This window comes from Theropithecus gelada, chromosome 4 (genome assembly GCF_003255815.1).
Source record: "Theropithecus gelada isolate Dixy chromosome 4, Tgel_1.0, whole genome shotgun sequence".
In the NCBI taxonomy this organism is placed as follows: Eukaryota; Metazoa; Chordata; class Mammalia; order Primates; family Cercopithecidae; genus Theropithecus; species Theropithecus gelada.
This window is the reverse complement of record NC_037671.1, coordinates 19,243,253-19,257,074: the sequence shown is the minus strand read 5'-3', so window position 1 is coordinate 19,257,074 and position 13,822 is coordinate 19,243,253. Positions and strand designations below refer to the sequence as shown.

Below are 13,822 nucleotides of genomic sequence, written 5' to 3'. Positions count from 1 at the left end.
TGTCAGACAATTTTTCTCCCGCTTTGCATGCTGGCAAAGTACAGACTTGCCCTGACTCTGTCCTGAACAGCCTTGTCCTCTCCAGGCTTTAAGTGCTCAAAGAAAAGGTCTAACTCAGCCTCATCGCCTCCTGCTGAGGTCTTTAAGGTTGAATTTCCTTATTGGGCATTACTGAAATGTTTGGTTAAATCAGTGCTGTGTTAGGCCCCTGAGGCACTGGGTGGGGCTCAGCAGCTTGTTACAATGTTTATTTTAATTAGATTCTAGCAATTGCAGCCTGTGCAGTGGAGATGTCCTAGGGCTGCCGTTGTCTGCCATTCAGGGAACTTGGAAATGGAGGTCTTTTCTGAGATCCTGTGGGCATTAGGGAGAGGTGAAGAGGGGATGGAGTTATGTTTGAAAGTATGAGGAGTCAGTGGAAAAGCTAGGTTCTTGACTATGCCTGATTGGTCAATGACATGGCCACAGTTTGGTAACTGGCTGTGAAGGTCTGGATTCTGGGTAGCAACAGTCCTGTACATCTGGCAACACTATGGTGTGTCTCTGTGGCAGCTTATTTTGAGCGTCACGGCTATTACCCAGAGTCAGGAGTAACGTCTTTCATTCTGAGACATCTAAACCCCGAACCACAGGCATGTTTTCTTCCAGGGCAGAGGGCAAATGCAATTACATCTGTGACCAATTTGCACAGCTGGGAGCTCAGCCTCCTGACAGAAACATTTATTTGAGACTCAAGTCTCTGGGGAGCTGGGTCACCAGACAGGAAGTAAGGTCCAGCAAGCATGTGTTGTCTACTATGTGAATGCTTGTTAGGTTGGGCCAGGAGAACAAAACAAAACAACACAAATTGTTAACTTAAGCTTTTAGAAGCAAAAAATCAGCCTTCTCTGTCTACAAACCAGGTTTCTCAAAGCATAGAGGAAAATAAGAATATCTAAATAAGACAGTTGCCACTGACTCCAGTACAAACATAGCACGCACATGGGACATGGAACTCATGGAAGAGGCGGATGCCTGGGAGTCAAAGCCCTGGTTTCCAGTTGTGGTTCTACTACTGTGAACTGTGGCATCCTGGGCAAGTCACTTTGCTCAGGCTTTTTTTTTTTTTCCCAGAATTTTTATGTCATTCTTGCTCAGGGGCCATGCTAATCTTCTCTGTATCATTCCAATTTTAGTATATGTGCTGCTGAGGCAAGCACTTTTTTTTTCTTTTCTTTTCTTTTCTTTTTTTTTTGAGACGGGGTCTCACTCTGTCACCCAGGTTGGAGCGCAGTGATGCGATCACGGCTCACTGCAACTTTGACCTCCCGGGCTCAAGCTATCCTTCCATCAGCCTCCCCAGTAGCTGGAACTACAGGCCTTTTCCGGAGCTGGAAGATAAAGAAAAACACCACAAAAGCATTGAATAGACAAATCTAGAGCCCAGCCTAATGACTCTATTTAGTATTTATCCATAGGACAATGTCTCTGGATTTTATTTATTTATTTTGTCTCCCAAAGGCTTTATTGAGACATAATTCACATACCATACAATTCACCAATGTAGAATGTACAAGTCAGTGGTTTTTAGTATGTTCATAGAGTTGTGCAGCCATCATCACAACCAATTTTAAAACATTTTTATAACCCTAAAAAGAAACCTGCCACACTCCTTATTTCTTAGCTATCACCTCTCAAAGCCTCCCCTGATTCCTTCCAGCCTTAGGCAACCCATGATCTACTCTCTGTTTCTATAGATTTGCCTATTCGGGACATTTCTTACAAAGGAATAATACAATATGTTGTCTTTAGTGATTGGTTTCCTTCACTTAGCATAATCTTTTCAAAGTTCATCCACACCATAGCATGTATCAGTACTTCATTTCTTTTTACTTCCAAAAAGTATACAGTTATATGGAAATACCATATTGTGTTTATTCATTTGTCCATTGATGGACATTTGGGCCATTTCTACTTTTTAGCTCTTACAAACAATATTCTGTGAACACCAGTGGACAAGTTTATGTGTGAACATATGTTTTCATTTCTTTTGGGTATATACCTAAGAGTAGAGTTGCTGGCTCATACAGTAACTTTGTGTTTAACCTTTCGTGTAACAGCCAGACTGCTTTCCAAGGCAGCTGCACCACTTTATTTTATTAATTTTTTTTTTAAATTTTAGATTCAAGGAGTACATGTGCAGGTTTGTTACATGTATATATTGCATGATGCTGATTTGGGTTTCTACTGAACCCATCACCTTAATACTGAACATAGTAACAAACAGGTAGCTTTTTCAACCCTTGCCTCCCATCCTTATTCACCACTTTGGAGTCCCCAGTTCCTATTGTTCCCATCTTTATGTCTATGTGTATCCAATGTTTAGCTCTGACTTATAAGTGAGAACATGTAGTATTTGGTTTTCTGTTTCTGTGTTTAATTCACTTAGAATAATAACCTCCGGCTGCATCCATGTTGCTGCAAAAGACATGATCTCATTTTTCTTTATGGCTATATAGTATTCCATGGAGCTGCACAATTCTATATTCCAATGAGCAGTGTATGAGAGTTCTAATTTTTCCACTTCCTTGTCAATACTTGTTATTTTCTGTTTTGTAAAAATGTTAACCATCCTAATGGGTGTGAGATGATATTTAATTATGGTTTTGATTTGCATTCCCTGATGACTAATGATGTTGAGCATCTTTTCGTGCACTTATTGGCCATGCATTTATCTTCCTTAGAGAAATGTCTATTTAGATTTTTGCCCATTTTTTAGTTATTTGGTTTTTGGTGTTGAGCTGTATGTAATACGTGTAATATTATTTGCACATTTTTTCTCTCATTCATTGTAGACTTGTCTCTTCATTTCCTTGATGGTGTCTTTGGAAGGACAAAAGGTTTTTAGCTGAATTGTGCGCAGTTAATCTATTTTTTCTTTAATTGCTCATGCTTTTGGTATCATATCCAAGAAACCATTGTCAAATCCAAGGTCATGAAAATTTACACTCGTGTTATCTTCTAAGAGTTTTATAGGATTAGCTCTTACATGTCAGTCTTTTCTCTATTCTGAATTAGTATACAGTGTGAGACAGGGGTCCAACTTCATTTTTTTTTTTTTTTAACATGTGTATATCTAGTTGTCCCAGCATCATTTGTTGAAAAGACTCTTCTTTCTCCACTGAATGGCCTTGACACCCTTATTGAAAGTCAATTGACTATAAATGTGATAGTTTATTTCTGGACTCTCAATTCTACTACACTGATTTATATGTCTACCCTATGCCAGTACCACACTGTTTTGATTACTATGGCTTTGTACACATGTTGAAGTTGGGAAGTGTGACTCCCCCAATTTGTTCTTTGTTCAAGATTATTTTGTTTTTTCTGCATTTCTTGAATTTTGATATAAATTTTACAATTAACTTGTCAATTTCTGCAAAGAAATCAGCTGGGATTTTGATAAGAATTGCATTGAATCTATTGATCAGCTCGAGGGTGTATTGCCATTTTAACAACATTCTTTTTTTTTTTTTTTGATTCAGAGTCTTGCTCTGTCATCCAGGCTGGAGTGCAGAGGCACAATCTCGGCTCACAGCAACCTCCGCCTCCTGGGTTCAAGCAATTCTCCTGCCTCAGCCTCCTGAATAGCTGGGATTACAGGCACCCACCACCACACCCAACTAATTTTTTGTATTTTTAGTACAGATGGGGTTTTACCATGTTGGTCAGGGTGTTTCGAACTCCTGACCTCAGGCGATCCACTTGCCTCAGCCTCCCAAAGTCCTGGGATTACAGGCATGAGCACTGAGCCTGCATGTTGATCTTTTATCCTAAAACCTTGCTAAAAAAATTATTCATTTGAGCAGTTTTTTAATGAATTCCTTAGGTTTTATTTTTTCTTGTTAATTTTTTCTTTTTAAAATGAGATGGGGTCTTGTTATGTTGCCCAGGCTGGTCTTGAACTCCTGAGCTCAAGTGATCCACCAGCCTTGGTGCTACAATTATAGGAGTGACCCACCTCACGTGGCCACCTTAGGGGTTTTTAATATTCAAGATTATGTCATCTGAAAGTAGAGATAGTTTAACTTTTTCCTTTCCAATATAGATTCCTTTTTATTTCATTCTTGCCTAATTGCCCTGGGAAAGGCCTAGATTTGTATCTCAGCTGTCTAAGGAACTGAATTTCTGTTATCAGCCCTCACCGAAGTTTGAATTAGGTGCTTCGGCTCCTTTAACCAGGTAGTTAATGCTTAACATTCAGCCCCCAATGCACATCGAGAGAAACATACTACCCAGTGTGTATTTCCATAGAGCAATACAGCTCTTAGGCACTGGGGATCAATCAGGAGTGTGCTTGGGTAGGTCACAGCACTGTTTCCAGATGGAGTGTTAGGATGGCAGGAAAGGATGAGAAGCGGCAGAGCTTTAGACAAGGAATCTTTTCAGCCAGGTTAACGCCTTTCAGGGCCTCTGCCAGAGATAAGGATGGAAGAGGTCAACAAGGAAGATGGGGAATCACGTACAGACGGAACTGCAGCTGTGACCTGGACAAACCACCCAGCTCCCTCCACCCTCCACACTGCCTACTGCAGAGTGAGACGGAAAAGAAGAGAAAGTCAGGGCCCGGGGCGGTGGCTCAAGGCCTGGAATCCCAGCACTTTGGGAAGCCAAGGCAGGTGGGTCACGAGGTCAGGAGTTCAAGACCAGCCTGACCAATATGGTGAAACCCCGTCCCTGCTACAAATACAAAAAGTTAGCTGGGCGTGGTGGTGTGTGCCTGTAATCCCAGGTACTTGGGAGGCTGAGGCAGGAGAATCGCTTGAACCTAAGAGGTGGAGGTTGCAGTGAGCCGAGATGGTGCTACTGCACTCCAGCCTGGACTACAGAGCAAGACTCTCTCAAAAAAAAAAAATAATAAAAAAATAAAGAAGAGAAAGTCGGCCAGTTTTTCAGTCTACCAATGAAGTAAGCTGTTTTCTTTTCAGACTTGGAGTGAACAAATTCTGTAAGCACCCTAATTAATGAGGAAAGCTCTGAGTCAGGCATGTTTTCTTGGTGCTTTCAAGCACTCTGTGCCTCTAGCCTTTTTCTGACCAGCCTGGAAAGGGAAGACATCCAACGTGATTTCTGAATTTGTACATATTTGCGGTGGCTATTTGCTGCGAGGGGGAAACAGATCCTGCTCCCACTTTGGGAGCAACGTCAAGACACCCATGACTTCAGAAACAAGATGAAATAAATATCTTGGTTCATGGGCAAACTGCGCAGAGCAGGCTTTGTGTGGGAACCCCCAAAGGTGGAAGAGCTATTCAAAGGTTGCCAGAGCCCGAGAATAAACTGGCCCTGACGAGACTTATGGACACAATCCAGTTCCTAGCAAAATCCGTGCCCAACCTCCCTGAAGTGCACCATTGAGGAAACGGCTTGAAAATAGGTTGAATGACATGAGGAGCAACATCAGCAGAATGGCTTTAATGAGCCAAAAAATGTGGTTTCAAATGCCCCTGTCTCCGAGTGCCACTGCCTGCCTTTGCCAGCAGATATAAAATCTGTTCACTGGAGCAAACTTCGAGACGTGAAGCGGAGCTTATGCAAATTCCAGGTCAGCATGTCACATTCGCATTCAAGTCCAGAAAATTCGCTCCACGTGAGGAAAGATATGCCGGCGCTGAAGGGGAAGTGTTTGTGGTCTTGCATGCAGGGCAGGACTGGGGGCGTTGCCGGCAGAAGGAAAACCCTTGCATCTCCAGCTGGGAGTTTACGGCTGGGCCTGCTGTTGGCTCCCGGGGAGGGGCGTGTTGTTTACTGTACAGTCTGGTCCTAATTATTCAGGAGCCGATTATCCAATTCATGGATTCACTGGCCTAGTGCCTCCCCTCTTTTTAAAGGATTTCCAGACTTTTGGTGATGTTACTGCTCAGCTGATGCCAAATGGTAGAAAGAAAGAATGAAAAGAGGACAAACATAATCTTGCCCCATGTTAGCAATTCCTGTAAACTAGCTGATCAGGGAAAGGGAGCAAACTGTTTGGTTAAAATAGAATCTAGGAATTGTTGGGGATAGGGGGTTTCTTTCTTGGTAGTCTATACACGGTGTCCTGGGCCCCTATGGTCACAGGGACTCCCGTGGCAGATTTGCTGGTGACGGCTCCATAAGGCAATGCTCATGGAGTGCAGACAGTGCAGCAGAGCAGCCAGCTGGGCTCACAGTGAGGCTGCTGACGGCACAGAGAGTCAAGTACAGAAGTGGACCCAGGAGAAACCTCTGGGTTCTAAGTAGGCTTGGCCTATAGCTGCTTGTGTGTTGTGCAAAAGGATGCAAGCTCCATCCAGCTCCTAGACCACCAAAAATCATCACACACTTTTCAGTGAGGATTTGAGGGGGTCAGTAGTAAATGCCCAGAGAGAAGAAGCCAAAATACAGAGCTGTGAGAACGTTTGGTGAAGCCAGGCCTCAAGGAGCCATGGAAACGGGAAATGAACATATTACAGCACGAAAAGGTGTATTAGCCTTTGGGGAGGAAAGTGGGGTGACCTCTTAGAAAGTTAGTGGCAGGAGGATGTTGTGACTTAAAAAACTGTTCCTTTAATGAACATTCCTCCAAAGGAATTAATTCTTTTGTATTAATATATTGAAGGCTTAGGACTGATTAATATCATTACTTTGAAGTATAATCTCTTCATTAACTTCTCTCACTTTCCTTTATTAGTGAACATTTATATTTTTAACTACACAATGCACGTAATAAAATGTACAGTAAAAAGTTAAATTTGAAATTAGGATTTTTAACTAGCTTGAACTGAGCTTTCCAAAGATAAGCCTTCCCTACCCCACTGTACTTGTTCTTTCCTCTAAACTCACCACTTAATTCAAAATAAGGAGTTTCTTATTGCAATTGAAACAGAACAGGAATTATATTTCAGTCTTAAGTCTTCAACCTTGCTCTTGATTTTTTTTCCTTGCTATCAAATTTACAAAAGTTCAAGGTTTTTGGTTTAAATATCCAGTTGAGGCTGACAGAAACATTTGCCAAAGACAAGGCATGATCTAAATGAGAACAACTGGTCCTAAAAGCCTTCTCTGCCCCACACTTTTGGGATGCTGCAGAAAAACAAGCAAGCAAACAAATAAACACACAAATACACGCCTAGTTGGGCCACAATAATAGTTTTTAAATTTATTTTGTCCCAAATGACTTGGCGAATCTAACAAAATGTATGAAACTTCTTCCCAGAAAAACATATACAAACACAACACCACAGATTCCCCAAAGCCATCTTACTCTGATTATTGTCCCCTAAAGCAAAACCTGATCTGACCTGGTGCAGTGGCTCCTGTTTATAATCCCAGCACTTTGGGAGGCTCAGAAACACGGCTTGCTTGAGCTCAGGAGTTCAACATCAGCTTGGGCAACAGAGCAAAACCCTGTCTTTATAAAATATACAAAAATTAGCCCGGTGTGGTGGCATGTGCCTGCAGTCCCAGCTACTTGGGAGACTGAGGTGGGAGGATGGCTTGACCCCAGGAAGCAGAGGTTGTAGTGAGCTGAGATGGTGCCACTGTACTCCAGCCTGGGTGACAGAGTGAGAATCTGTCTCAACACAAAACAAAAACAAAAGCCAAACAAAAAACTGATGTATAGGTACATCCTACGGACATGAGTTTTAAAGAGGATTGTGCAAGTCTCTTTTTTAAATGAACATAAATGAAGAACTGCAAAAAATTAAGAAAGGAAGGCAGTGGGGAGCGCAAAGGAAATAGAAGTACAAAAAATAAAAACAAATACGCTCATTGAGAAAAACACATTATGGGAAACCCGTATGATAGCACCACAAGGGAGTTGATCCTGTTTTAATCCTAGCAGCACCCAAGAAAGGGAAGACCTCAGAGTAAGATCATCAGCAAGATTGCTGTTAGGAAGCAATGCAACGATGCCGGTAACAATTTGAAGTAAACATGTGAGAGGGTGGCTGGGAGGGGAGAGTCTGAATTCAAAAGACCCAGCAGGAAATGCTCAGTGACAGAATTAAACTTGACAGGCAGAGGCCTTTACTTCTGCTGTCATCTCTAAACACAAATCTTCAATGACATATTTAGTATGCTCTTGAGGTGCCTTAGTGCATCAAAGGAAGAGCAGGCATATGTCCAAACTGTGTCCGGAACCGGTTCCTTCCGGTGGGTTCTCGGTCTGGCTGACTTCAAGAATGAAGCCACCAACGCTCGCAGTGAGTGTTACAGTTCTTAAAGATGGTGTGTCCAGAGCTCGTTTCTTCAGATGTTCAAATGTGTCCACAGTTTCTTCCTTCCGGTGGGTTCGTGGTTTTGCTGACTTCAGGAGTGAAACTGCAGACCTTCACAGTATTACAGCTCTTAATCCGGAATTGTTGATTCCTCCTGGTGGGTTCATGGTCTTGCTGACTTCAGGAATGAAGCCACAGACCCTCATGGGGAGTGTCACAGCTTATAAAGGTAGTGCAGACCCAAAACGTGAGAAGCAGTCAGATTTATTGTGAAGAACAAAGATCCCACTGTGTGGAAGAGGACCCAAGAAGGCTGCTGCTGCTGTCCCCGATGGCCAGCTTTTATTCCCTTATTTGGCCCCACCCACCTCCTACTGATTGGTCCATCTTACAGAAAGCTGATTGGCCCATTTTACAGAGTGCTGATTGGTGCGTTTACAATCCTTTAGCTACACCCAGAGCACTGATTGGTGCATTTACAATCCTTTAGCTAGATACAAAAGTTCTCCAAGTCCCCACCAAGCCAGAAGCCCAGCTGGCTTCACTTCTCAAAACCACAAGGGAGAAACTACTCTGAGAGTAGTCAGGGAGAAACTACTCTGAGAGTGGTCAGAATGACTCAGGTCCCTTTAATAGTCCTAATCAAACAAGGGCGACTCTTTCTCCTGCTGTAGAATGGCTTGGGTAAATGCAAGTTGGTTAAATATTCATTGGGAGTGCCTATTGTATTTAGAAAAACTGTGCCTTGGGGGCTACCACAGCACTAGCCACTGGCCTAGCAAAGGCATGCATTAAAGAGGTTTGGCAAAAACATATCTTTAGTCAAGCAGTTAGAAGTTAATGGATTTGTGTTGAAGAGTCGGTTACTTGATGCTTCCTAAAATAACAGCAGATGAATTAAGAGCTGCTAACAGTTATGTCTTGCTCCAAGGGCAGTGTGCTGCTGCAGTGGTAGAGATGAAATTCACCAAAACATTGCTATGAACATTTCAATGACAACACCGTTTCACATTTCTGTATGATTGATACTTGTCTTGATTGGGAATAGAAAATGTTATGTAGAGATTACTCAAAATGTATGATCAGCAATCTGGCCAAGATTGCCTTGTAAATTGATTCCTTGAGATATTTCTTCTCCTCCAACACACAGAACAATATATAAAATAGGAAAACAGAAAATTAGAAATATACAAATATAAAAACAAAATTAGAAAGGCATTGTGCATTAGTTAAAGGTGATACTAGCTGTTGTAACTGACAAGCTCTGAAATGTAAGTGGAATAATATTGAAAGTGTTGCCAAAATGTTGCCATTGAAAGTAATGGACAAAACCACAATTACTTTTACACCAACCTAATACAATAAACATTTATTTCTCACTCAAGTACATTTCAACCAGATGTCCAGAGGGCTGCCTTCCATGCAGTGATTCATGGACCCAGACTCTTGCTGTTTTTTGACTCCTCTATCTCTTAGGATCTCTGAGTCCTTCACCTCTAGGGGAGACCAGGAGAAAAAGATAGTATGCAACATGACACGAAAGGTTTCTTGGGACAAGCCTAGAAATGTCATGTGTCACTTCTGCTCACATTCTTTGGCCATAACTAAATTATATGTTCATACCTAATTGAAAAGGTGGCTGAAAACGTAGTCTTGTTTTGTGCCCTGGAAACAGAGGAAACAGATTTTAGTAAACACAAAAATGTCTGCCACGCATAGTGAGTCACCTTTTTGTTCCAAACGTCTCCATGGGGATACGCATCTCCATTGACCCATAACAAAAACATGAAATAAGCAGGAAGTAAAGTCACGAGCCACTGGTTTGCTTGCCAGTGCAAGCAAACATAAAGGCAAAAAGATTCAGCTTCTGGAGGGTAAATGTAACTAAAACGTACTCAAATCAATTGAGAGACTTGAGACAGTCTCATTGCTTGAAACCAGTCTGGATCTAATTTTAAAAAGTCTATTGAAAAATGCCACCTGACAGAACATGTATAAAATGCATCTCTGGGGAGGTGGAGGAACATTATTACTGCCCTCTTAATCAGAGACTGAGGCAAGCTGCCCCCTATGTCTGTGATACTGTGTCTGGAATTGGTGGGTTCTTGGTCTCGCTGACTTCAAGAATGAAGCCCCGGACCCTCACAGTGAGTGTTACAGTTCTTAAAGATGGTGTGTCTGGACGTTGTTCCTTCTGGTGGGTTCGTAATCTCGCTGACTTGAGAAGTGAAGCTGCGATCTTCCCAGGCACTATTACAGCTCTTAAAGGCGGCGCAGCTGGAGTTGTTCATTCCTTCTGGTGTGTTTGTGGTCTCACTGGCTCCAGGAGTGAAGCTGCAAACCTTCGCAGTGAGCGTTACAGTTCATAAAGGTGGTGCATCTGGAGTTGTTCGTCCCTCCCTGTGGGTTCATGGTCTTGCTGGCTTCAAGAGTAAAGCTTCAGATCTTCGTGGTGAGTATTATAGCTCATAAAGGCCACACAAACTCAGAGAGTGTGTACCTGCAAGCTTCACTGCAAAAAGCAAAAAAGGAATGCTCCCACAGTGTGGAAGGTGACCCTAGAGGGTTATCACTGCTGGCTCCAGCAGCCTGTTTTTATTGCCTTATCTGGCCCCACCCACATCCTGCTGAATGGTCCATTTTACAGAGGGCTGATTGGTCCTTTTTGACAGAGTGCTGATTGGTGCATTTACAAACCTTTAGCTAGACACAAAAGTTCTCCAATTCCCCACCTGACCCAGAAGCCCAGCTGGCTTCACCTCTCAATATCACCAATATAATCAAAAGGTAGGAGTGGCCCATTCAGACTGTAAGGAAGAGGCATGGAGGCAATCACAAACCTTTTAGATAGGGAGGGATTATCATAGAAAGAATGATAAGGGAAAAAATGCCCCACACTAGATTAGCCTACAAATTCCAATTCTAAATCCTATTTTAAAAACAAACACTGAAATAAAAAACAGTTTTCAAAATTAACAATCAGAAAAACATTATTCTAGATACTTGTGAAGAACATTCTGATAAAGATCTTAAAAGTTATGCTTATAATACTCAGAGAGATAAAGAAATTATATCCATGAGGTAGAATAAGAAATTATATTTTTTAAAAGTCAGACAAATATAAATAAAACTGGAAGATATGAAAAAGAACCAATTAAAATCCTAGAAATAAAAAATACTAATTCAAAGTATCACCCCAAATTTGAAAATATGGGTCATTTTGAAAAAATAATGAAATTGCTGCATATTAATAACTGAGGATACAATTTAAGTAGTAGGTATAATTGTATTAGTTAAAAACCATGAAAGACTGAAAGTAAACAAGTTAAGATTTAACTCAAGAGGTTGGAAAAACAGTAATAGCGTAAATATAAAGCCAGTAGAAGAAAGGAGATTATGAAGACAGTGTTGACCAAAAGAGTCGAACTCTGTAAAATATTTGAAGAGATTTATTCTGAGCCAAATATAAGTGACCATGGCCTGCGACACAGCCGTCATGTGGTCCTGAGAACATGTGTCCAAGGTGGTCAGGGCGCAGCTTGGTTTTATACATTTTACAGAGACGCGAGGCATCAATCAAATACATTTAAGAAATGCATTGGTTTGGTCCAGAAAGGTGGAACAACTCAAAGCAGGGGCTTCTAGGCTACAGGTGAATTTAAACATTTTCTAGTTGACAGTTGGTTGAGTTTGTCTGAAGACCTGGGATTGATAGAAAGGGAATGTTCACTTTAAGATAAAGGTTGTGGAGACCAAAGTTCTTTTGAAGTCTTATAATGGCTGCCCTTAGAGACAATAGGTGACAAATGTTTCTTATTCAGCTCTTAGTTAATCTCTTTAGGATTGGGAGGGTCTGGAAGAAATAAGATCTAGCTATGTTAATAGAGATGCTTTATGGATGCATTTTCCCCCACAAAGAAGAGTTTTGCAGGGCCATTTCAAAATATAGTAAAGAAACATGTTTTGGGGTAAAATATTTTGATTTTCTTTCCTTTTTTTTTTTTTTTTTTTTGAGATGGAGTCTCACTCTGCCGCCCAGGCTGGAGTTCAGTGGCATAATCTCGGCTCACTGCAAGCTCCGCCTCCCAGGTTCACACCATTCTCCTGCCTCAGCCTCCTAAGTAATTGGGACTACAGTTGCCCGCCACCACACCCGGCTAATATTTTTGTACTTTTAGTAGAGATGGGGTTTCATCATGTTAGCCAGGATGGTCTCGATCTCCTGACCTCATGATCCACCCACCTTGGCTTCCCAAAGTGCTGGGATTACAGGTGTGAGCCACCGTGCCCGGTCAATATTTTGATTTTCTCCCTTGTCTCATAATGTTATGCCAGAGTCAGGCTGGAAAGTAAATCACGATATATAGAGTTAAATAAAACCCATCTGATGAGAATTTATGATTTTTAGGGCATGACTCCCCAGGCTCCTTAGATAGAAATTTGGGCAAGATAAAAAAAATCAGAGTTTAGTCCTCAATAGCACGAGGGGAAGTTATGTTTTCTATCACCAGGTTATGACCTTTAAATAAAAGGGTGTGTTCCCGTCTTCTTTCTGTTGGCTGGAGTAGGTGGTGAGACCTGGACAAACCATCTGAAACCATGGAATGAAAGCCATGAAATGAGAATGGGAACCTGGATCCTGATACCATGAGGTCACCAGATTAGCCCCTGTACTGCTCATGCTTAAAACGTTATGAAAGAAAGATAAATATATTTCTATCATAGTTAAGCCACTGTTCTTATGGCCTTTATACACCCGAACAAGAACAAAGCTACATTCTAAGTGATAAAGCTATGAAGAACTTGATGCAAGTACATTTGAAAACAAATGAAATGGATAATTATATAGGAAAATATAACTCATCAAAATTGATTGGAGAAGAAATATAGAATCTAAAACCAATTATTTTTTGTGGTACAGAGTCTCTGAGATGGTCCACCAAAATCCCCACCTCCTGGTACTTTTTTTTTTTTTTTAGAGATGGAGTCTTGCTCTGTTGCCCAGGCTGGAATGCAATGGCACAATCTTGGCTCACTGAAACCTTCCCCTTCCAGGCTCAAGTGATTCTCCTGTCTCAGTCTCCTGAGTAGCTGGGATTACAGGCATGCACCCCCGTGCCCAGCTAATTTTTGTATTTTTAGTAGAGAAGAGGTTTCACCATGTTGCCCAGGCTGGTATTGAACTCCTGACTTCAGGTGATCCACCCGCCTCAGCCTCCCAAAGTGCTGGGATTACAGGTGTGAGCCAAAGTGCCTGGCCAGTATTTACACTCTTATGTAATCTCCTCCCCTTAAGACTGGATTTAGTGACTTGCTTCTAATGAATAGAATACAGCAAAAGTGATGGAATGTCACTTCTTAGATTAGGTTACAAAGATGCTGTGGCTCCTGTCTGCTACATCCTGCCTTGCTCTCTGGCTGGCTGATCCGAGGGAAGCCAGCTGCCATGCTGTGAGCTGCCCTCTGGAGAAGCTCAAAGGGTAAGTATATTTAGTCTGTTCTTGCATTGCTATAAAGAAATACCTCGGGCTGGGTAATTTATTTTTTAAAAAAGTGTTTTAATTGGCTCATAGTTCTTCAGGTTGTACAGGAAGTGTGGT

The 13,822-nt window shown here is 41.7% G+C and overlaps 1 non-coding gene across 1 annotated transcript; it reads right to left on the bottom strand.

Moving 5' to 3' along the window:
- Positions 1-1,091: 1,091 nt before the first annotated feature.
- Positions 1,092-1,199, bottom strand: LOC112623881. The gene has a single exon (XR_003119240.1). It is a non-coding gene; the product is annotated as a U6 spliceosomal RNA (small nuclear RNA).
- Between the last annotated feature and the right edge of the window lie 12,623 nt (positions 1,200-13,822).